Genomic DNA, 21820 nt, shown 5'->3' with positions numbered 1-21820 from the left:
GTTCAGCTCTCTGCTGTGGCCCGGGAGTGCAGTGGAGGATGGCCCAAGTGCTTGGGCCCTGCACCCGCATGGGAGACCAGGAGGAAACACCTGGCTCCTGGCTTTGGATCAGCACAGCACGCCGACCACAGTGTGCCGGCCACAGCGCGCATGCCATTGTGGCCATATGAGGTGTGAACCAACAGAAAAAAGAAAGACCTTTTTCTCTGTCTCTCTCTCTCTCTTTCTCACTGTCTAACTCTGCCTGTCAAGAAAGAAAGAAAGAAAGAAAGAAAGAAAGAAAGAAAGAAAGAAAGAAAGAAAGAAAGAAAACTGCATAAATTGAACATGGCCAAATTAGAGCTGTCTGATTGAACTCTTATGAAGTATTTAGGAACTTTGGCTACATTCCCAAAAAGACTGCTTCTTAAATCATAAAAATGAAAATTCACATAAAAACACAATATATTTAACAGACATCTTTAAAACAAATCAAATTGTAACCCAATTTTCTACTTTTTCAAATATGACTAAGAAAGTAAGTTACAAGAATGTCTACATTGAAAAAATATATTAACTGGGTGAATTTGGGAGGGAAAGGAAAACTATACAGTACTAATGCACTCCACAAAATCTGCAAAATTCCAAAATGTGCTAGCACTGAAAAACCATCTTGCAGTAAGTTTTTTCAAGTAGTACAATGAGCCTGTCAAAAAGTATCTGGTCTGTACTAACAGCTTACTGTCTTCAGTACAGGCCTTCATAATGTCAGTCACTCTGTTCTTTCAAAATCCCTTAATGTAAAAAAGTTTTCTATGCTAATAGGTAGGGGTATGACTGATGGTGTGGGATTGATTCCGTATGTACATTGAGTTTCATTTCATTGTCAAGAATTTGAACAAGTTGCTGCACGGATGGAAGGTGACCAGATTCCAGTTTAGACCATACAAGCACATCATTTAAAGTTATCTCAAATGCACCTGTTGACATACACTGGTTCTCAATCATATTGCTCAAGAAGAAAACCATGATACATGCATAGATATTTTCTGGCCCCAAACCAGATGCCAGGAACTTGCATGCCAAAGAAGCCCAAAAGATCTTTGCCAACAATTATTAAGCCTATTAATACTAGTTTGAAGACTGACAGGAAAGATCTTATATGTCTATATATTGGTTGAGGGAGGTAATTCTCTCCTTCAGTTTGGATATCTGGGTACTGCTGGCTAATAACCCCCATGTACTCCTCAAACACCTGCCTATACCCTCAGGAAACACAAATCTGGACTTAATCAGCAGCCCCGTAGCAAACTGCATCTTTAATCTCTTGCTGGACATGCTGCCCACATTGGCGGAGGCCTCGCTACAGGCTACCACCAATGCTGCCACAAGAAAAAGCAGCAGAAGCCGGCACCACGGCTCACTAGGCTAATCCTCCGCCTTGCGGCGCCGGCACACTGGGTTCTAGTCCCGGTCAGGGCACCGGATTCTGTCCCGGTTGCCCCTCTTCCAGGCCAGCTCTCTGCTGTGGCCAGGGAGTGCAGTGGAGGATGGCCCAAGTGCTTGGGCCCTGCACCCACATGGGAGACCAGGAGAAGCACCTGGCTCCTGCCTTTGGATCAGTGCGGTGCGCCAGCCGCAGCGCGCCAGCCACAGCAGCCATTGGAGGGTGAACCAACGGCAAAGGCAGACCTTTCTCTCTGTCTCTCTCTCTCACTGTCCACTCTGCCTGTCAAAAAAAGAAAAAAAAAAAAAAGAAAAAGCAGCAGAAGCCTCATTTTAATTGAGCCTCAGACAGACTGCAGCTAGCTCAAAGCCCAGCCCTGAGCCGCTGGGAAACTTTCCTATCCACTTATGTGGGCTATTGTGATTTTGGTATAAGTATCTTAAAATCTAGTTCCACCCATTTGTTAAGTGCTAAAAATAAAATTTCTAACTAAAAAATAGCCTTATTGTTAAATAATTTATTTCTCCATCTAGCAGAGATCACAATCCCTTAAGAATTTTTGGAACTTCATTTCTGTTAGGGATCCATTGTATCAAAGTCTATGAAATGGTTTTTGTGAGGGATCCATTTGCGAAGAAACGAAACTCATCATTAATCAGGGAAAGAAACTGCGCTATAGCAAAGCTTGCAAGAGGAAATGGCCAAACCGCAAACCGTTGTTATAACTGTGTAACTGCTGCTGCCATGACTATGGGGCCCGAAGGGAGGGAACATAGGCGGGGCTGACCCTAAACAAGTGTATACAGGAAGAACCTCAGACGTTTGTAATTTGGAGCGCTACTCAGCCTCCCTCCCCAGTCTGTAGTGTAGTAGGGGCCCAGGAACTTGACCATCTTCCACTGCTTTCCCAGATGCATTAGTAGGGAGTTGGATCAAAGTGGAGCAGTTAAGAGTTTAATGTACACTCATATGGGATGCTAGCATTGCAGACAATGGCTTAACCCACTCTACCATAACATGGCCCCTATATATCTGTTTTTAAAGAATATATTAATGAATTTAATTACTACAAAATTGATAGGATACCATGGATGAATGACTGCATTTTTTCCCTTAATGATGAGTAGAAGGCATTAATCAGGAATTAATTCTTGAGGGATCCTGTCTGAGTCAGTTCCACTCTCTGTTAATATTAGAATATTAGAACTCATGCTACTGACTAGGTGCTTGAAATTATGGACTCCCATAATTTTATGGAGATACAACTAATATTCAGAGAGAAGAAATAATTTGTAAAAGTTTAGTCAATACTTGAGTGTTATCTTCCCACATTTTCTTCTTAGAGATATCTATGGAATCCACATATCCACTTTCAAAATGATGATCACTTAGAGGTATGTGGCACCAGTATAGAAGCAACAATTCTTGTGGAAGGATATATGTAGGCTTACTGCTCTATGGTGCCATTCTGGTTCCTCTCTGCAAAGTCAGTCTCTGATTCACAAATATGAGCCTGAGAACTGAGTATTAAGTATAGAATTTCTTCTGTGGCCTGAAGCAGAGTTTCCTAAGGTGGGAAACTCAAGACTGAGATTCCTTAGTTTGCAGAATAGAGTCATGGAGACCAATGTAGGATCATAGATGATAAAGGAATTTGAGCAGCACAAATCATACTTTATGCATGGAGAAAATGGGGAATAGGTTTTGAACCAATAGTTAGTCTCCCCAATCACACCCCCACTCAACTAATAGCAACCCTGGTCACAGGAGAGTTATGCACACCCTCATTTGGACAGCATCAGTGATAAGAGCAGGAAATTCATGAAACCCTGATATTCAGCTGTTTGCATCTTGTGTAGCAGAAACATATAAACGGTACATTTAGTTCAAGTTCAATTCTCAGAAAAATAAACTTTTATTAGATAGATATATGGACAGATGGATTTCAGGAATTTCTAGGTAAGTAATAACAGACAATGGAATGTTAGAGTTGCACAATTATTATGGAATGCACCCACTCTATCCCCAAGCCATATTATTCCAATAAATGCAGTAGGAAAATTTTCCTGAGTGTGAGATATGATTCATTGATGGGTCACAAATTATTTTAGCATATGAGACTTTCAAAGTATTAAGATATGTTGCCATGATAATAGCATTATATTTTTTCTTTAAGTATTTTAGAGTGACATAGAATATGTTTGCATTTCTCTGAATAATTATCTACAATAATTTGGTGTGAGTTTTAAAACCACAGTATAATTATCAGAACTAAAGAGAAGGACCCACCTTCTAATCCTTAATTCCATCGGTGAGCTCAAGCCTGTTTTAAATTTTATTTTAGGCCAAGATGGCGAATAGTGAAGTCGCACATTGATAATCTGGGAAAGATAGGTTGATATAAGAGGAATTACAGAAAATACAGGGAAAGGCACAGGGGAAAAAAATGCAGAGGAAACTCCTCTGGATCTAGTGGAGGAGACACAGACGACCTGCGGCGAGAGCAAGGATGCTCACGGCTCCAGCTCCAAGTCTTCACATACGCACTGGAGGTGAGCTCAGTAATCCAAGACGTTGGCTGAAGAAGTAGCAGAGAGGGAACGGGGCTGAAAACTGCACAGGGAGAGCTCACCAAACTAACTTCAGGAGAGAAGAAAAAGAAATGGGGGGGGGGGGAACCAGTCCGGACAAGTTTCTCTCTCCGCCCACCTAGCAAAGGTGGGCAAGAGACAAAGAGCAGGCGCCATTCTCCATATACGTAAAAGGTGCGCACCCTCAGGGCTGTGCGGGACATCAGAGCTGTGCGCAACAGGGCCGTGCTCATGAACTCAGAGCTGAGCTCAAACTAAGCCAAACAGAAACTCCTGACTCTGGTGGGGAGGGGGAGGTGAAATACCAGGAGTTAGGATTTAAAAAAAGGGTAGAACTAATGAACTGAGGTGGGGGAAAAAAAAATAGACGGTGGGGTGAGAGTGCTCCTGGAGGTCACGTGACTACTCTCCAGAGACGCTATAATTCAGTAACCTTAGCAACCTGCTGGGAAACTGAAGGAGAAACCGAACCCACACTGAGCACAGCACACATACTTTGGGTGATCTGTGGGGGAAAAAAAAAAAAAAAAGGCAGACGATTCCTATACCCACAGAAGCCAGAGATTGGAAACTAACTACCATCAATTCTGCTCAGCTGTGTGGTATTACTTCTCTCCTGAAAATAAATAAATAAATAAATAGAGAGAGAGAGAGAGAGAGAGAGAGAGATCTACCATGCCTAACCCTGAAGAACTAAGCAGAGCTCTCTGCCCTCACACATCTCAGGCCTCCAAGGCTACTCCAATAGCAGACAGCCCACTTAACACGGTCATAGTATAACAAGAAAAAAAAAAAACACTGTAAGGAAATAATTCAAAGAATTCCCCCAAAATGCCAAGCAATAAACACAGAAACTGTGGGAACAAGATCAACGAACACATTATGACACCCCCAAATGAACAAAACACCCCAGGCCAAGATTATGAAGATGATGAGATAGAAGAAATGCAAGATACGGATTTAAAAAAAATTATGATAAAAACATTTAGAAGTTTTCAAAAGCAAATTCTTGAACTACAGAAATCCTTATTGGACAAGATAGAAAATCTCTCTCGTGAAAATGAAATCTTACGGAGGAACCAAAATGAAACGCAGAAACTAGTAGAACAGGAAAGTGTGATAGTGAAGAGAAATCAAAATGGAATGAAGAACTCAATAGATCAAATGACAAACACATTAGAGAGCCTTAAAAACAGAGTCAGTAAAACAGAAGAGAGAATATCAGACTTAGAAGACAGAGCACAGGAAAGCATACAGTCAAACCAAAGAAAAGAAGAGGAAATTAGAAATCTAAAAAATATTGTTGGGAATCTACAGGATACTATTAAAAAACCCAACATACGAATTCTAGGAATTCCTGAAGGCTTGGAGAGAGAGAAAGGATTAGAAGGCCTTTTTAGTGAGATACTAGCAAAGAACTTTCCGGGTTTGGAGAAGAACAGAGACATCCAAGTACAGGAAGCTCATAGAACCCCTCATAAACATGACCAAAAGAGACCCTCACCACGACACGTTGTAATCAAACTCACCACAGTGAAATATAAAGAAAAGATCCTAAAATGTGCAAGAGAGAAACGCCAGATTACTCTCAGAGGATCCCCAATTAGACTCACAGCAGACTTCTCATCAGAAACCCTACAGGCCAGGAGGGAATGGCGAGACATAGCACAGGTTCTAAGAGAGAAAAACTGCCAGCCCAGAATATTATACCCTGCAAAGCTCTCATTTGTGAATGAAGGTGAAATAAAGACCTTTCACAGCAAAAAGAAATTGAAAGAATTTGTTGCCACTCGTCCGGCCCTGCAAAAGATGCTTAAAGATGTGTTACATACAGAAACACAGAAACATGGTCATCAATATGAAAGAAGGTAAAGGAAGAAAACCTACCAGTAAAAGACCATAGAAAACTCAAAGCATATACAAGAAAATATCTTTCAGAAAATGGCAGAGCAACTTTACTACCTATCCATAGTCACATTGAACGTTAATGGATTGAAATCTAAACTTAAAAGGCAAAGACTGGCTGAGTGGATTAAGGAACAAAACCCATCTATTTGCTGCCTACAAGAAACACATCTTTCCAACATAGAAGCATACAGACTGAAAGTGAAAGGTTCGAAAAAGATATTCCACAACAACAGAAACCAAAGAAAAGCAGGTGTAGCCATTTTGATATGAGACAAAATAAACTTTAACACAAAATCTGTTAAGAGAGACAAAGAGGGGCACTATATAATGACTAAGGGTTCAATTCAACAGGAAGGTGTAACTATTATAAATGTATATGCGCCTAATTACAGGGCACCGGTTTATTTAAAAGGTATGTTAAGGGACTTAAAGGGAGACTTAGACCCTAATACAATAGTATTGGGAGACTTCAGTACTCCACTCTCAGAAATAGACAGATCATCCGGACAGAAGATCAACAAATAAACAGCAGATTTAATCGATACTATTGCCCAAATGGATGTGACAGATATCTACAGAACTTTCAATCCTACATCTAAAGATTTTACATTCTTCTTAGCAGTGCATGGAACCTTCTCTAGGATTGACCACATACTAGGCTGTAAAGCAAATCTCAGCAAATTCAAAAGAATTAGAATCATACCATGCAGCTTCTCAGACCACAGCAGAATGAAGGTGGAAATTAGCAACTCAGGAATCCCTAGAAAGTATGCAAACACATGGAGACTGAACAACATGCTCCTAAATGAACAATGGGTCATAGAAGAAATCAAAAGAGAAATCAAAAATTTTCTGGAAGTAAATGAGGATAACAACACAACATATCAAAACATATGCGATATGGCAAAAGCAGTGATGAGAGGAAAGTTTATATCAATAGGTGCCTATATCAAGAAATTGGAAAGGCACCAAATAAATGAGCTTTCAGTGCATCTCAAGGATCAAGAAAAACTGCAGCAAACCAGACCCAAAGCTAGTAGGAGAAGAGAAATAATTAAAATCAGAGAAGGAATCAACAGGATTGAATCAAAAAAATTGCAAAAAATCAGCCAAGCGAAGAGCTGGTTTTTTGAAAAAATAAATAAAATTGACACACCATTGGCCCAACTAACTAAAAAAAGAAGAGAAAAGACCCAAATCAATAAAATCAGAGATGAAAAAGGAAACGTAACAACACACACCACAGAAATAAAAAGAATCATCAGAAATTATTGCAAAGATTTGTATGCCAACAAGCAGGGAAATCTATCAGAAATAGACAGATTCCTGGACACATGCAATCTACCTAAGTTGAAACAGGAAGACATAGAAAACCTAAACAGACCCATAACTGAGACAGAAATTGAAACAGTAATAAAGGCCCTCCCAACAAAGAAAAGCCCAGGACCAGATGGATTCACTGCTGAGTTCTACCAGACATTTAGAGAAGAATTAACTCCATTTCTTCTCAAACTATTCAGAACAATTGCAAAAGGTGGAATCCTCCCAAATTCTTTCTATGAAGCCAGCATCACCTTAATCCCTAAGCCAGAGAAAGATGCAGCATTGAAAGAGAATTACAGACCAATATCCCTGATGAACATAGATGCAAAAATACTCAATAAAATTCTGGCCAATAGAATACAACAACACATCAGAAAGATCATCCACCCAGACCAAGTAGGATTTATCCCTGGTGTGCAGGGATAGTTCAATGTTTGCAAAAGAATCAACGTGATACACCACATTAACAGACTGCAGAAGAAAAACCATATGATTCTCTCAATAGACGCTGAGAAAGCATTTGGTAAAATACAACACCTCTTCATGATGAATACCCTAAGCAAACTGGGTATAGAAGGAACATTCCTCAATACAATCAAAGCAATTTATGAAAAACCCACGGCAAGCATCCTATTGAATGGGGAAAAGTTGGAAGCAATTCCACTAGATCTGGTACCAGACAGGGATGCCCACTATAACCACTGCTATTCAATATAGTTCTGGAAGTTTTGGCCAGAGCTATTAGGCAAGAAAAAGAAATTAAAGGGATACAAATTGGGAAGGAGGAACTCAAAGTCTCTACTAAGAGACTATTGGAATTCATAGAAGACTTTGACAAAGTAGCAGGATATAAAATCAATGCACAAAAATCAATAGCCTTTGTATACACAGGCAATGCCATGGCTGAGGAAGAACTCCTAAGATCAATTCCATTCACAATAGCTACAAAAACAATCAAATACCTTGGAATAAACTTAACCAAGGACGTTAAAGATCTCTACAATGAAAATTACAAAATGTTAAAGAAAGAAATAAAAGAGGATACCAAAAAATGGAGAAATCTTCCATGCTAATGGATTGGAAGAATCAATATCATCAAAATGTCCGTTCTTCCAAAAGCAATTTATTCATTCAATGCAATACCAATCAAGATACCAAAGACATTCTTCTCAGATCTGGAAAAAATGATTCTGAAATTCATATGGAGGCACAGGAAACCTCGAATTGCTAAAGCAATCTTGTACAGTAAAAACAAGGCCAGAGGCATCACAATACCAGATTTCAGGACATACTACAGGGCAGTTGTTGTCAAAACAGCATGGTACAGAAATACATGGATAGACCAATGGAACAGAATAGAAACACCAGAAATCAATCCAAACATCTACAGCCAATTTATATTCGACAAAAGATCCATAACCAACCCTTGGAGTAAGGACAGTCTACTCAATAAATGGTGCTGGGAAAATTGGATTTCCACATGCAGAATCATGAATCAAGACCCCTACCTTTCACCTTACACAAAAATTCACTCAACATGGATTAAAGACTTAAATCTATGACCCGACACCATCAAATTTTAGAGAGCATTGGAGAAACCCTGCAAGATATTGGGACCAGCAAAGACTTCCTAGAAAAGACCTGGCAGGCTCAGGCAGTCAAAGCCAAAATTAACATTTGGGATTGCATCAAATTGAGAAGTTTCTGTACTGCAAACGAAACAGTCAGGAAAGTGAAGAGGCAACCGACAGAATGGGAAAAAAATATTTGCAAACTATACTACAGATAAAGGGTTGATAACCAGAATCTATAAAGAACTCAAGAAACTCAACAACATCAAAGCAAACAACCCACTTAAGAGATGGGCCAAGGAACTCAATAGACATTTTTCCAAAGAGGAAATCCAAATGGCCAACCGACACATGAAGAAATGTTCAGGATCACTAGCAATCTGGGAAATGCAAATCAAAACCACAATAAGGTTCCACCTCACCCCGGTGAGAATGGCTCATATTCAGAAATCTACCCACAACAGATGCTGGAGAGGATGTGGGGGAAAAGGGACACTAACCCACTGTTGGTGGGAATGCAAACTGGTTCAGCCACTATGGAAGTCAGTCTGGAGATTCCTCAGAAACCTCAACATAACCCTACCATACAACCCAGCCATCCCACTCCTTATAATTTACCCAAAGGAAATTAATTTGGCAAATAAAAAAGCCATCTGCACATTAATGTTTATTGCAGCCCAATTCACAATAGCTAAGACCTGGAACCAACCCAAATGCCTATCAACAGTAGGGGACATGTACTCTATAGAATACTATTCAGCAGTCAAAAACAATGAAATCCAGTCATTTGCAACAAGGTGGAGGAATCTGGAAAACATCATGCTGAGTGAATTAAGCCAGTCACAAAGGGATAAATATCATATATTCTCCCTGATTGGCGACAACTAACTGAGCTCCAAAGGGGAAACCTGTTGAAGTGAAATGGACACTATGAGGAACAGTGACTTGTTCAGCTCTTGTGCTGACTGCTGATGTACAATATAATACTTCATCCATTTTAGTATTTTTTTCTCTGTTTTGTTCTAGTACTATTGGCTGAACTCTGTAATTAACACACAATCATTCTTAGGTGTTTAAATTTTAACTGAAAAGTGATTCCTGTTAAATATAAGAGTGGGAATAAGAGACGGAGGAGATGTACAATTTGAGACATGCTCAATTGGACTTGACCCAAATGGTGGAGTTAGAATTGTGCCAGGGGATTCCAATACAATCCCATCAGGGTGGCATGTACAGATGCCATCTCACCAGTCCAAGTGATCAATTTTAGTTCACAAATGATCACACTGATAGGTCTAAGAGTCAAAGGGATCACACAAACAAGACTAGTTTCTGCTAACATTAACTGATAGAATCAAAAAGGGAGAGAAGGATCCAACATGGGAAGCGGGATACACAGCAGACTCATAGAATGGCAGATGTCCTAAACAGCACTCTGGCCTCAGAGTCAGCCCTTAAGGCATTCGGATCTGGCTGAAGAGCCCATGAGAGCATGGTAGGCATGGAAAGCTAAGACACTGCAGAAAAACAGAAAAGAAGAAGAAGAAGAAGAAGACCTAAATGAAAGGTCTCTGTGAGTGAGATCCCAGTGGAAAGGATCGGGCCATCAAAGAAGGAGGTACTTTTCTCTGAAGGGAGGAGAGACCTTCCACTTTGACTATGACCATGTCGGAATAAGGTCGGAGTCGCCAAACTCAAAAGTCCTCCATAGCCTTGGAAACTCATGACTAGAGCCTAGGGATTTTACTGACGCCATAAACAAGAGTGTCAAATTGTTAAGTCAACAACAGGATTCACTGTGTATTTACTTCTCATGTGGGATCTGTCCTTAAATTAGGGTCCAATGTGAAGTAATGCTATAACTAGTACTGAAACAGTATTCTACACTTTGTGTTTCTGTGTGGGTCCAAACTGATGAAATCTTTACTTAATATATACTAAATCAATCTTCTGTATATAAAGATAATTGAAAATGGATCTTGATGTGAATGGAATGGGAGAGGGAGTGGGAGATGGGAGCGGTGTGAGGGGGAGGGAAATTGTGGTGGGGTGGAAGCCATTGTAATCCATAAACTGTACGTTGGAAATTTATTTTTACTAAATAAAAAATTTAAAAAAAAACTAAAGAGAAGTAAAGTTAGTGAAAATAACAAAATATTCTTCATGTGTTTGATCGTATTCATTTATAGCACATTTATTTCAAATGCCAATTACTAAACTACACATTAATAAAAATTTAGAATTCCACGTTAGTTCTGATGTATCCTATCTGCTTTTTGGGAAGATGAGCTGGCTGCAAAGAAAATATATGGATCATCTTCCTTGTCATGTAGGAAATGTAATCCTCTGCTTCCATGATTCACCAGCTCAGGTTCATGAGAAGGAATTTCTAGGTTGCTTCTCAGCATGTGCTACTCCACCAACTTCTGACATATTCTTACTCAAAATTCTGGGTCCTATAGCTATCTGAATTCTGCAACAGCATTCTGGAGTTGGATTTTACATCTGTGAGGTCCTGGGGCAAGGGTGAGAGGGAGCTCCAAACCTTGGTTGCTCAGGAGAGTAAGCAATGTGTCCCCCACATGCTGGAAGCAGAAGAATAGATAAATCTTAGATATCATCAGCTGAATCTGACACGAAGTTACACAAGGACTGGTCCAGGAGGGGATATGAGTTCAGATCCTCAGATTTTGAACTATAAAAATGTAACTAAGTCCATGAATTCAAGGATTGCATTGTCAGCAGATGGTGCATAGTCCCTAAGACAACGTGTGTCTATAAGTGTACAGAAGGTGGTTCCATGTGAGATTTATTCAAGGTGGGTTTGGGAGTGACGAAGGGTATGCAGAGCATATGAACTGGAATATGAGTGGTATGAATTCTTGCTCTGGCTCTGCCACTTTTTACTCATTTGTAAGATGAGCATATTCATGGCAGGGAAATATCCCTAAATTCCCAGAGAAATCATTGTGAAGTGTGTGCAGACTGATTTGCATTGTGTGAAAATTTTAATTGTGAGATTTCGTGGAGTTTCTTCAGCAAGTTAAATGTCTAGCCCTCCCCTGGCAATGTAACCTGCCTACAAGCCCTGGTTTGATTTTACTGAAGTTTCTGCGAAACCTAATCTTCAGAAATGAGGAGTTATTCAAGGGAGTTTGAGATACTGGATGATACTGCCATTTCTTTGGGAAGAGAATAGTTCCTATGTTGTATGAAGGAAGGGGATCCATGATTACAATTTGACCTGAACGGAAGTAAAGATGGCGGAATAGGCAGGGAGCACACTTAGTCCGGGGGGAGAGAAAGTTTAATATAAGTGGAGATACTGCAGGGTCAAGGAAGAGTAGGGGATGAAACAGCAGAGGAAACTCTTCCGGAGCTAGTGATTCACAGTGGACCTACGTGGAGAGCGTGGGAGCCCAAGTTCGGGACACCAGCGGCAGACTCAACGCACCAGCGCTGGAACGCGAGGTGAGCCGAACCTCCATAGCCCGAGATACCAGCAGGCAAGCGGAAAGAGGAGGCTAGAGGGAACGAGGCTTGAAACTTCGTGGGGAAAAGTTCACCAGGCTAACTAGAAGAGAGAGAAAAAAAATAAAAAAAGTGACTGATACGGACACAAGTTTCTCTCTCTCCGCTCACCTCTCAAAGGCGAGCAAGACAGAGCAGGCGCCATTTTGGACATACGTCATAAGCAGGGCGACCTCAGGTCTGCACCGGCCCTGAGCCTAGCAGAAAAACCTGACTCTGTGGGGAGGGGTGAAATAACAGGAGATTAGCATCTAACTTGGCAACCCAGTGGGAGACTGCAGGAGAACTGGAGCCCACACTGAGGGCAGCAGAGATTCCCTGTGTGGTCCTTGGGAAAGAGCTTCCAATCTCTGGCTCCTGTGGGTATATCATTTGCCTGCTAACTACCTCCAATTACGTTCAGCTGTGCGGAATTACTTCCCTTTTAAATCAAAAAAGAAAGAGAGATTTACCACACCCAACCTGGGAGTGTCATCCTTGACACACCCTCAACCCTGAGGAACCAAACACAGCTCTCAGGCCACACTCATCTCAAGCCTCTAAGTCTCCACTGAAAGCAGACAGTCCACTTAATATAGAGCCATAGTGTAACAAGAAAAAACACCACAGTGAAGAAACCAAATATCTCCAACATGCCAAACAACAAACGCAAAAACTGAGGTAACAAGAACAAGGAAGACACTATGACGCCCCCAAATGAAAAAGACACCCCAATTCAAGATTATGAAGATGAAGAGATTGAAGAAATGCAAGAAGCGGATCTCAAAAAATTGATAAGAACATTAAGAAGTTCTCAAAAACAAATTCTTGAACTACAGAAATCCTTCATGGACAAGATAGAAAATCTCTCTCGTGAAAGTGAAATATTAAGGAGGAATCAAAATGAAATGAAACAACTAGTGGAACAAGAAACTCTGATAGTGACTAGAAATCATAATGAAATGAAGAGTTCAATAGATCAAATGACAAACACATTAGAGAGCCTTAAAAACAGAATGGGCGAAGCAGAAGAGAGAATATCAGACTTAGAAGACAGAGCACAGGAAAGGAAACAGGCAAATCAAAGCAAAGAAGAAGAAATTAGAAATCTAAAAAATATTGTCGGGAATCTACAGGATACTATTAAAAAACCCAACATTCGGGTTCTAGGAGTTCCTGAAGGCATGGAGAGGGAGAAAGGATTAGAAGGCATTTTCAGTGAGATACTAGCAGAAAATTTCCCAGGTTTGGAGAAGGACAGAGGCATCTTAGTACAGGAAGCTTATAGAACCCCTAATAAACATGACCAAAAGAGATCCTCACCACGACATGTTGTAATCAAACTCACCACGGTGAAACACAAAGAAAAGATCCTAAAAGGTGCAAGAGAGAAACGTCAGATCACTCTTAGAGGATCTCCAATTAGACTCACAGCAGACTTCTCATCAGAAACCCTACAAGCTAGAAGGGAATGGCGAGACATAGCCCAGGTACTAAGAGAGAAAAACTGCCAGCCCAGAATACTATATCCTGCAAAGCTCTCATTTGTGAATGAAGGTGAAATTAAGACTTTTCATAGCAAACAGAAACTGAAAGAATTTGTTGCCACTCATCCTGCCCTGCAAAAGATGCTTAAAGATGTCTTACACACAGAAACACAGAAACACGGTCACCAATATGAAAGAAGGTAAAGGAAGGAAACCTCACAGCAAAAGATCACAGGAAGCTCAATTTCTCTTTGACATAGAATTAAACTCTGATTGTCTGTTAAACTCTAATTGTTCAAAAACAGCTGAATTTTTATTAAGAGCTATGGGTTATTTAAATATGTGCTTTTTTCAAAAATTTGAATAATCACCTTGTAACAATGATCAAATTTGGTCTATCTTATGTCATGATTTTAAGAAATCTTATTTCAACCAGATATTTTGGATTTTGAGCCTTCTTGGCATTCTTGACAGGCATTCAAAAAATCAAAGTTTCAAACAATCTGGACTCTAAAATTTCCAGTAAATCCTGGACTTTGGTTTTTCCAGTTTGGGCCCAACTGAAAAAATCGAAGGACCTATGTGCTGGGCCCAGCAGCTGTTGTGACACCCATGTAGCAGAATGTTACATTGGAAGTCCACGCTGCAGGGACGAGGTGAGAGCTTTTTTACGGAGCGTGGCCTCAAAGCTGTTCCTGTGCAGCCCAAGGTTGTAAAAAACTTTCGGTGCACGTAATGAGAAGTGAAAGACCTAATTACTGCTGGTTAATAAGGCAATGTGCCTCAACATTAATAGTGATTTTGTATTTAGTAGTTATGCCACGTAGTGCGTTAGGACAAGTGCACCATGATTAGAGACAAAGGAGTCAAGTAGTGCCAATAAGCATTTCACAAAAATCAACAAAAAACACTTTAGACTTTAGCCCACCAGTCATTAGGGCAATTTATGAGGAGGCATTAAACACTGACAAGAAACAGCACACCCTAGACAAGATAAAACAAAGGGAGCTGAGGTGTTAGCTTTAGAGAGCTGGGGTGTAAATTAGGTTCCGGGTTATCAGAAAGTTTAGGCAGCATGGGGATGAGAAAGCTACATTCAATCTTACATAGGTGATATATGGGACTTGGGCTAACAAGCACCACCATCTGATAACTCCCCTGTCCCAGGTTTTCTCCTAATGAGAGGTTAACTAGTAACCTGACCTTTACCTTTTCTTAAAAGTAGGACTGCGAATCATCACTACAATGTCTCCCTGTGTCCCTTGTAAAGTTAATCATGTAACCCCATTAGCCTTAACAAGTTTTTGTAATCTTGGAATTTCTTTTGTCTTCAGCAATGTAAGCTTCCCTATATAAACTCTGGTTTTCCCGCCAATAAACTGCAGGCAGACAACTGCAGCAACAGCATACTCAAAAAGTGTGTGTGTCTGTCTGTCATTCCCCTCGCCGATTTCTGTTCCTCCTGTGCTTTCGCCCCTCGTTCTCCCTCGGGTCTGGTGACTCCGCAAGAGCCGGTCCGCGGCACCTATGTCTCTCATCTTATAGAGACACCAACTAATCAGTCTATTTGGAGTATATTAGAAGGACTGTCAAGACGTGATGTGGTACCAGACTTTAAGTTTCTATAATGGAAAATGCTATTAATACAAATGTTTGAGAATTTAAAAGTCTAATGATCTCGTGTTACTAGACATGATAGTTATCTTGATGAGAAAGCCCCAGAGGCTTAAAGGGTTAAATACTTGTAAAATCCTACAGGTGCTTTCAAAAATACTGTGAAGTAAGCAAGTGCCTCTTGCTGGTTGATGAGTTTATAATTTTAAACATGGCGACTTAAAGTCTTTTGTCATCCACAGTTATATATGATCTGCTGCTCATAAAACTAAAGCATTGTTGGTTCTGTGTTTAGCTGTCCTCCTATAGGTTCCTATGGACTTTTACCAGCCACTTTTATTGTATTCAGTACTTTGGGATGGCTCTGTAAACAGATGAAGCCAATAATGTATTAATAGTACCAACTGAGAGAAAGTATGGTTAACTGAGGTTACTAAAAAGAAAAAGCAATTCAAATCAATTGTCAATCTACAAAAAGAGTTAAAGATTTTAAAAGCTATTATTAAAATTGCTATATTGGTCTATTATGCTATATTATATGTGTGTACATATTGTATGTCCACATGGGGAAATTTTATTAAGAGTTTTATTTTAAATGGCTTATAGATAAGATTATCCATAAATTTAAGCTGCTAAAATCAATCAAAGATACATGTTAATTTGTGGGACCTGAATCTGTGTATCATATGTTTTAGACTTGTTGGTAGAAGAAACTAAAAACATTTTAGATGGTTGTGCTTAAGTTTACTGGCTAAACAAACTACACCATGTTAGATATTCAAGAGGTGTTTTCAAACACATGATTCTTAAAATTTATAGAAGGCATTGGACCTTCTGGTAAATGTTTTCTTAAGTTGTTATCTAATGGTTGAAACGGTTTGCTAAGTATTCATGTGAAATTGCTATTGTCAGCAAGCGATCTAGGACTTGCTCCCTCATTTCTCTATTCTAAGCCCAACTTGTTCTTTCATTTCTCTATTCTCTTCAAGGTAGGAAACTAATTCTATTATGAAGGAATCTGTAGGATGCACAATTTAATCTTTAGACCTTATAAAAGAGATGGCTAACATTTTTCTGCAATAGCATAGCCAAAATAAGAACTCAAATAATAATCTCATATCTAGATACACTTCGCCATCAGCGAAGTATACAGTAAGTAGAAAAAACCTCCCTTTCAGACCAAAGGGAAAGAAATTTTTAAAGTGAGAATATAATTTTCCTCATGGGCATTGTCTACCTTAGAAAAACTACTACAGAACATGCCTGTGATTATAGACTTGTCGTTCAGGCCAGAAGATTAGAGATGGGAAACGGGCACTCCCTTGACTTGCATCCTCTGGTCTGCTTTAACACAAACCAGGAGGAAAAGAAAGCTAGGCATCAGAAGCAATGGGTGGCAGGCCTATTAATGGCTGATCTGTACAGTGATCTGCCCTCAAGGAAACCCAACAGGCCAGTCCACTGCAGTGGCTTCCAATGTGGTAAGCCTGGGCTTCAGCAGAAGTCAGCTTGTCAAGAGCCCTGGCAGCTCTGCCAAGAGTTGGATCACTGGAAATGGACCTGCCCTGGAGTCGAAGGATGCCCAGGTCAGAGCCACAGATCTTATTGGCTCTAAGCTGAAAAGCCCTTCACTCAGCCCAACTTCCAAAGTGACCACTGCAGCTGAGTGGATGGTCAAGTAGGGTCAGCAACATTGCAGGCAGAACTGTAAATTTCTTGTTAGAGATGCCACCTGCCTTTACCTGGCCAGCTCTCCTCCCAGGCCAGCCAAGTAATGAAAGTCAATAGAGTGCCTTCCCCTAGGAGGTTCACACCTCCCTTAGGATATACCCCATGTGAAGAGATAGATAGGTCTGGGCCTCTGAATTTACAAGGCCTAAAGCCCACCAGATTATTATCAAGCCCCTTCTGTCAGGTTCTGTTTGATTCTCAATTGGAAAACTTAATTGTAGCTTAGACAGCACCTTTCTTAGCTCCTCTAATAATGACTCTGTCCTTTGTTCTAGGCCCTGTCTAGTGCACTTGGGCCTCATTCCTTTGTAATCACAACCTCTACTCCACCAATGGCTCTACTCCCAACCTGTGTGTACTGATGGTCCTCTTCCCCACTTAATGCTGTATAATTGTTCAAACCTGGTAAATGCCACTCTTAGGATCATTGGTTACTATCCTCACTCTGTCTTTTATGACCTTGTCTAAATATGATCAGAGTCGGCAAACTTGGAAGGCTTCCATAGCCTTGGCAACTCATGACGACAGCCTAGGGTGGTTACTGGCACCATAAACTAGAGTGTCAATTTGTTGGGTCAACAACAGGAGCCACTGTGCACTTGCTCCTCATGTGGGATCTCTGTCCTTAATGTGCTGTACATTGTGATTTAATGCTATAACTAGTACTCAAACAGTATGTTTCACTTTGTGTTTCTATGTGGGTGCAAACTGTTGAAATCTTTATACTAAATTGATCTTCTGTATATAAAGAGAATTGAAAATGAATCTTGATGCAAATGGAAGGGGAGAGGGAGCGGGAGAGGGGAGGGTTGCAGGTGGGAGGGAAGTTATGGGGGGGGAGAAGCCATTGTAATCCATAAGCTGTACACTGGAAATTTATATTCATTAAATAAAAGTTAAAAAAAAAGAATTTGACCTGAAATACCTTTTGTATTAAACCCTCTCCCATGGAGCTCTAAATGTAGTCTATTACCACACATTTTGTCTAGAACTGTGCTAATGCTCCCTCTATTCTTGAGTTCTTCATGTTCAGCAAGGTAACCAGGCCTTTTTGCCTAAGAAAGATGAATAAAAGGCTTTAGGAAACAAGTGAGTCAACCAGAGTAACATGACTTGTAAGTGCTACATATTCCAATTTTTGACAAGTGTTCTATTTTTCTACAACTAACTAAAAGTGTATATTAATTTTCGAGGTCAATTTCATAAATTTCAATCAACCTAGAACAAACTTTGCTTTATAGGACTTTGCCCATGGCATGGCTTTCCATTTTTTTCTGAAAAAGTGTCTACATTGTATGAACTCATAAAGTTTGTAATATAGATCTTTGTCAATTAATATCAGCAATCTGTACTGAAAATCACATACACTGCATATAGTACACATAAAGGTACAGAATACTTTTATTAACCTATTTTTCCTTATTTAAAATATGAAAATTAGACTGACTCAAAGTTTTACTGTTAATAAGTTTTTTAAAAACATAATGAAATATAAAATTTAATAAAAATATAAATAAAACATCACATATAATACATATATAAATAAAACACAATACCCATATATGTGTAAAACTTTTGATCCACAAAGAATTTATTTGTGTGGTTTACAAGGCCTCTCAGTGCTAGCAACCTTGCTGAATTTCCTGTGGTTGATATTTGTCATTGTTTGTAAAGTTCTACATGTGATTTTAAGTTCTGTTCAATTGTGTTTGGCATGTAATTTTATTATTTTATTTTGCTCCCCAGGATGTATCATCATTTGATGTATGACACCTAAAAATCTTAGTGAAAAAATAAAACATTTGATTTGTAATTGAGTCAGCATCTTAAGACGGGTTCAGCTGTGCCCACAACTCAGGGTTTAGTCATGGACAACATTCACAGGTCTTTGGTCTTGAAAATGGTTTCATCAGATCTGGTCATTTGTCTTGGCTTTTGTTTTCAATAGGCAAGCTGAAGGCTTCTTCACAAAATGACTAGGTCCAATAAAGCAAAAACCTCTAAGTAAGTGCTTTTTAAATTATGTTTGTAGGGTACTTATGGATGTCCCACAACTAAAGCAATTGAAATGGAAAATTTAGGATCATTATGGAGGGCTATGTGATGGAATGGATACAGGGAACTGTTTCATTTGGAATTATTGCTGGAAAAGCACACTACCAAGTATTCATTATGTCAAATTTTCCTTTATAACTGTGAACAAAAATGATATACCACAAGATGAATTTCTTTTTTAAAATTGTAGGCATACTAAATCAAGAGGTGTTGTAGTGGAAAAAGCATAATATGGAACTCTGTGTGGTACATTTATATTAATATGAAAATAGCTAATACTACTCAATTGCTATAACATAAATTTTAGGGACAACACATTCTCTGCTGATATACTTCATAAAGTTATCTTTTAAATTATTTCTTTGAAATAGCAATTTTTACCAATCCAGCAGCAAATAAATGTTTTAATTAGCCTAGTGATAATTTGTTCTTAAATTCTTCTAATTAACAGAATTATGAATGCTGTTTGAAGGTACTCTATTGACTCTTCTCATGTACAAAGGACTCTTTCTCACAGGGAGCCTGATTGTCATTATTCTTCCAGCTGACGTGTCCATTGTTCTCTATTCATTTCTATCATGATCTTGCTTTGTTTTTAAATTGATTGATTTTTTGGGGTCTTAGCATGGTTCATCTAGGAAGGTATATCATGAATTCTCATATGTTGGGCAATGGGATTCATCAGAGAATGAGTCCCACATCCATTCATCCATAAGCCAATCTTCCCAACTCTTCTCCTAGCATCTACATTTCTCATGTCTATGTTTCTTCTAAATCTGGAATTTGGGAAACCTCCTCCCAAAAACACATTGGAAGGAAATTTCAAGCACCAAAATTTTGTGAAGAAGTGGTGACCCTTGGAATCTAAAGGCTTTCTGAATGAAAAGAACCAGCCCTCTAGCAAGGCTCCTAAGTTGCACTCAGAATTTCCAAAGAAAGTGGAAAGGAGGATGGCACTTGAAATAACCCTTCCTTCTCAAAAAAATAAGATAGTTGTCTCCATCACTGAGTCAGAGAAGTTTCTGGAGAAAAAAAGCACATTATCTTGGATGATCCCTGCTCCTTCAAGGAAGTTCAATACTATTTCAGCCAAATTAGATTTGCTGGGTGAGTTCCAGGGTACCCTTCCAAAGATTAAGAGTCATCCCACTTGCTCCCAGAAGAAGTGTCCCAGAATACTACACAGAACCCTATCCTGGACACTCTGAAATGATTACTCCAGAGCAGCCCAAAAGCTACCAGGCAAGATGGTGCCAATTGATTGTGAGATGGGGGACTAAGGACCTAAGGAACATGTCAGTTCCTTGGATCAATGAAAGTATTGTCAACTATGACAGAGATGTGCATTGTGACAAGTACATCTATCCCCCCACACGCACACATATACACACACACTGCATCATGGATTACAAACTAGATGGAGTGGTATATGGCAGTAGCACACAGTCAATGCCACAACCTTCAAGATTGCTTGGAGCCAGATCTTGAAGATATTCACAAGGAAGATAATGGTGGGGCATGGCATCCACAATGACTTCAAAGCCTTCCAGTACTTTTATCACAAGTCCATCACATAGGATACTTCCCCTATCCATCACCTCAATTGGAAGTCCATCTGCTCAGAGAGGGCCACCATGTCTCTAAACATCTCACCAAGAAGCTGCTGGACCAGGCATACAAGTTAAGAAAAGTGGATAATTCTCTGTGGAAGCTGCTGAGGGCATCACAGAAGTTTGCAAGTTGGTTGAAGTTCAGTGGGAACAGTACCTGGCCCCAACCCATCCAAAACATTAGCAGTGGTGGGAATATTGGTGATGTGGGAAGGCAGAGGCAACACCAAAGAGAACCAGGGCAGTGGACCATGGGCAGCTCTACCAGCTTCATACCTCTGGAAGGTACACTCATTTGGAAAGAGTGAGGCTGTACTCTAGACTTAATATTCACTGAAATCTCATCTGAGCTGTTGTGTTTTATGTCTCCTTGGGCATCCTTTGGAATGGGGTAATCCATCATGTCAGAATCTAGTTCTATACTCTTTACCACTTACATGATGCTCATCACAGGTCGAATAGTACAGTTGCCAATCAAGAATTTTGACTTTCAAGGTAAAGGGTATGCTGGGAAATGTAGTGTTCTATGATGCCTTATAGAGGTTTCATTTTATGCCTTTTGTCCTTGAGTAATTAACAATACCTTCTTTTACTCTCAGAAAAGCCCTGCTCTGGTGATGAATTGTATGGTTGCATTACATGTCACAGACTCATGGCTCTGAGTCTACATGCAGCTTATATCAGGTTTTCCCTGTTGTTGCCCCCTTGATTTCCTTGAGAGCCATTGTTGGTGAGGTGTAGATCTCGATGGAATTTCAAGGCAGTGATGTAAAAGACTGTAGCTGAGAAATAAAATTTTCTGATTGAGAAAAGGTATCTTTTATATAAGGTGATAGTGGCTTCATTTAATTTAGGTCTTGTTCAGTAGGTTAAAGAAAAATTTAAATGCTCTTAATGTAAATGGGTACAACTACCAAGGATGGGCCAAGCTCAAGCCAGGAGCCATAAACTCCATTTATCTATCCCATTTGGTTGGCAGGGGTGCATGTACTTT

The 21820-nt window shown here is 39.8% G+C and overlaps 2 pseudogenes; one reads left to right on the top strand and one right to left on the bottom strand.

Annotated features, from left to right (window-relative positions):
* Window positions 1-792: 792 nt before the first annotated feature.
* LOC133768095 (thioredoxin reductase-like selenoprotein T) lies at window positions 793-1332 on the bottom strand (annotated as a pseudogene).
* Window positions 1333-19971: 18639 nt separating this feature from the next.
* LOC133768094 (interferon-stimulated 20 kDa exonuclease-like 2) lies at window positions 19972-21010 on the top strand (annotated as a pseudogene).
* The last annotated feature ends 810 nt before the right edge of the window (window positions 21011-21820 follow it).

Source organism: Lepus europaeus, chromosome 10, assembly GCF_033115175.1.
Source record: "Lepus europaeus isolate LE1 chromosome 10, mLepTim1.pri, whole genome shotgun sequence".
NCBI lineage: Eukaryota > Metazoa > Chordata > Mammalia > Lagomorpha > Leporidae > Lepus > Lepus europaeus.
The sequence above is the reverse complement of the archived record's forward strand: the minus strand, read 5'-3'. Positions and strand labels throughout refer to the sequence as shown.